Source organism: Macaca thibetana, chromosome 10, assembly GCF_024542745.1.
Source record: "Macaca thibetana thibetana isolate TM-01 chromosome 10, ASM2454274v1, whole genome shotgun sequence".
Lineage (NCBI taxonomy): Eukaryota > Metazoa > Chordata > Mammalia > Primates > Cercopithecidae > Macaca > Macaca thibetana.
In genome coordinates, this window is record NC_065587.1 from 11,526,889 (window position 1) to 11,531,008 (window position 4,120).

A 4,120-nucleotide genomic window follows, 5' to 3' on the forward strand; every position below is an offset into this window, starting at 1 on the left:
CAAGGAATGCCTGATGACACAATGTATGAATGCAAATACCCCTGGCCCCCACCCTCTAGGCCCCTGTGGGGCACATGCCCTGGGATATACTTGCACACATGTAGACAGTCCCCAACACTGGACTGCCCCAGCCCTGCCCCGAGCTACCCTGGACCTCAGTGGGACACGGCAGAGGCTGATGAGGTGCTGGGCAGGGCAGCTTGGGAGGGAGCAGGGGCTGGGTGTGGAGGGAGGGGACAGATGGGAGAGGGGGCGGGGGCAGGCGGTCACTGTGGCTCAGTAGCCCTGCGACTGGTAGCCCTGGGGCTCGGTGTCGAAGGCGTTGGCCGGCTGCTGGTAGGTGCCGCCCATACCGGCGGGATCCGGCCCGGTGTTGGGCTCCACGTAGGGCGCGTAAGGCATGCTGGAGTCCTGGCTGGGGTCCATGTAGTCCTGGGAGAAGAGGGCCGAGTCGGCGCCAATCTGGTACCGCTGGAAGGCCAGCATGGCCTGGCCCGCCTAGGGACGAGGGCCGGCGGGGACAAGGACAGGCGGGAGGGGGTGGTTACGGGAGAGACAGACAAGGGCACTGGGTTAGTGGTGGTTAGTTCACAGGACACAGGCAGGAGAGGGTTAAAGATCTTCAAAGCACCAAACATGAGACCAAGCTTGGCTGTGGAGAAAGAAGGCTGTTCCCACAGCCATCCCCGGAAATGCCCAAAACCGTATTGTCCAGCCAGAAAGTAGCCCAGAAGTCACCTGCCCCTGTCTCCCAATCCCAGAGGTCAGTCTGGGCTACCAAAAGTTCTAGATCTCCATTATGGAGTGTTAAGATGGCTCAAAGGCTCACAACAGCCTCCTTAAAAAAAGCTTCTCAGCGGGACGAAGGACTGTTGGCATCTCCTAGGAGCCATTCTTTTGTCTCTCTTGCAGCTAGGCATGGCCATGTGACTACATTTTGGCCAATGGGATACCCTCATGTTCTTTGTCCCACCCTCTGACCTGATGTCTGGAATGCAGATGTGATGGCTGGAACTCTAGTTGCTAAAAGGGACCTCAAAGACCATGCGCCAAGCCTGTAGGAATGAAAGATGCCTGGGGGCCAGGCGGCTCATGCCTGTAATCCCACAACTTTGACAGGCCAAGGTGGGAGGATCGCTTGAGGCCAGGAGATCAAAACCAGCCTGGGCTAAAATATGCATCTCTGGCATATTGATTATGTTGAGTTAAAGGCACTTGAAAAACAGCAGGCACAATAACAATCTGACCTCCTTATTGAAAGCAGGAGAGGCCAGGCGCAAAGGCTCATGCCTGCAATCCCAGCAGTTTGGGAGGCCGAGGTGGGTGGATCACTTGAGGTCAGGAGTTCGAGACCAGCCTGGCCAACATGGTGAAACCCCATCTCTACTAAAAATAAAAAAATTAGCCAGGTATGGTGGTGAGTGCCTGTAATCCCAGCTACTCGGGAGGTGAGGCAGGAGAATCACTTGAACCCAGGAGGCGGAGGTTGCAGTGTCCTGAGACAGCACCACTGCACTCCAGCCTGGGCGACAGAGTGAGACTTTCTCTCAAAACAAAAGGCCAGCTTGGGCAACATAGCAAGACCCCATCTCTACCAAAAAAATCCACAAAAAACAAATTAGCCGGGCATAGTGGTGCTCGCCTGTAGTCCCAGCTACTCAGGAGGCTGAGGTGGGAGGATTGCCTGAGCCTATGGGTTTGAGGCTGCAGTGAGCTATGATCCAGCCTGGGCAACAGAGTGAGACCGTGTCTCTAAAAAAAAAAAAAGGAAAGATGCCTGGGTCACTGAAGACCTCTGGAGCCACTATGCCAGCCTTGGACCACTTCCACAGTCTTGGACTTGGTTGAAATCACTGTTGTTTGGGATTTCTGTCACCTGCTGCTAAACCTAATTCTAAGTGAGAAACTGAGTTAAATAGAGTGAAACAAGTTTCAGGATCATCCAACTTGGCAGAGCCCTGACTATTCAACGTGACTGCGCCTGGCCTGAAGCTCTCCCCGCCCCTTTTTTTTCTCCACAGATCTCAGATTGGGAAAGATTTGTCTACAGCACACATGCATGGTTAGGAAGTTATTTTTCAATAAAAGCAATTACGTTGTTATTAAGGACAATGACACTGACCACACTGAGCTAAGTCAAAGTTTAAGTAAATCAAACTTGTCATTAGAAAACCAGCTTAGAGGTTTATTGCAAAAGCCTTCTCCAGAAACTTCCCCGGCCCAGGGAATCTGCCTGTGATGGGAATGTGCTGATACTCTCCAGACCCCTGGAGGGCTGGGAAGATTGAGGCCTAGAAACGGAAGCGCCGTGGCAGAGTTACTGCTAGAACCCATCCCTAAACATGGGGTCCTACCCCTTCCCCTTCCCAGGTCAGGGCACCCTCACCTCCTTCCCTTTGATTGGCCCCTGACAAGGAACTAAGTCAACCAACAACCTAAAAGAGTCACTTGGTGAAGAGTTAGAGAGTGAACATACCTAGTGTTTTATTCCACAAAGTTCCAGAAACCCAGTGACTGGGCATTTCCTTTCCTTTTCTTTTTTTTTTTGAGACAGAGTCTCGCTCTGTCACCCAGGCTGGGGTGCAATGGCGCAATCTCGGCTCACTGCAACCTCTGCCTCCCGGGTTCAAGTGATTCTCCTACCTCAGCCTCCCGAGTAGCTGGGATTACAGGCGCCCACCCACCACCCGAAGATAATTTTTGTATTTTCAGTAGAGATAGGGTTTTGCCATGTTGGCCAGGCTGGTCTCGAACTCCTGACCTCAGGTGATCCACCCGCCTTGGCCACCCAAAGTGCTGGGATCACAGGCATGAGCCACCACACCCAGCTAGGACATTACATTTTGATTGTACTCATTGACCAAAGTTCTGAGGGGCAGCCCTTTCTGGGAGGTGGATTTTTAAAGCAAAGTGCCAACGCCTTGGGAAAGGCAGACCCGGTCTAAAGAAATTATGGCCAGGCACGGTGGCTCAAGCCTGTAATCCCAGCACTTTGGGAGGCCGAGTCGGGCGGATCACGAGGTCAGGAGATCGAGACCATCCTGGCTAACACGGTGAAACCCCGTCTCTACTAAAAAATACAAAAAACTAGCCGGGCGAGGTGGCGGGCGCCTGTAGTCCCAGCTACTCAGGAGGCTGAGGCAGGAGAATGGCGTAAACCCGGGAGGCGGAGCTTGCAGTGAGCTGAGATCCGGCCACTGCACTCCAGCCTGGGCGACAGAGCGAGACTCCGTCTCAAAAAAAAAAAAAAAAAAAAAAAAAAAAATTAGGCTAAGGGATAAGGTGTGGCCCTCTGGGGTTTCCCACTATGTTGGTATGAGGTCCTGGCTGCTGGGGGCTCAGATGCCAGAGCCTGAAGAAGCAGGAGAGGTGAAAAGCCCCCTGAGGGTACACTTGAGCCCTGGCCAGCCCACTGGGACAGACTGAATGAACCTTGAGAGCAATGTCTGTAGACTCGGTTCTCCCCGAGCTCCCTGGCTCTACTGTCCAGGCTGGTTTCCTGTACAGAGGCAGAGGGCTGGAGCAGATGACCCCTATTGACCCTTGTAGCGAGAAGCCTCTGGCTGTAGGCACTCATACTGTCTCTGTGGTCAGCTCTCCGCCCTCACTAAGTCACAGCTTCATTTGGGCAACCAGTTTAAGGGGCCGCCACAAGACAGCAGCAAAGGAGAGGCCTGGGCCCCCGCTGGCCTGGGCTGCAGAGGGAGGATGGGAGTTGTGCTGAGCCCAGGGACCTGGTGGTCCCCTGGCCCCACTTTCTCAGTGCAGGTGCCCTCTCTGCAGCATCTCCAGCGTACAGCAGGCAGTTTGTGTCTGCACTGGGATGCCTCCAGTGCCAGGAAGCTCACTCTCGGTGTGCTCAGGCCCTGGCAGGGTTGAGGCATTGCTTTGGGGAACTGTCTGTGCTCCACCAACCTCCTCAACTCCTGCAGAGAGCGGAGGAATGGGTGAGTTCCTGCCCAGGCAGCTGGGGGCCCCCAGGAGGAAACCTGTGTAGAACCAGAAACCAAAATCTTTTGGAGGAACAAGGATTGATCACCTGAGAATTACTCTCAAAGTAGAGATTCTGGAGGTGCCCCTGACTCTCTGGAGAGAATGAATGAATGAATGAATGAGTGAA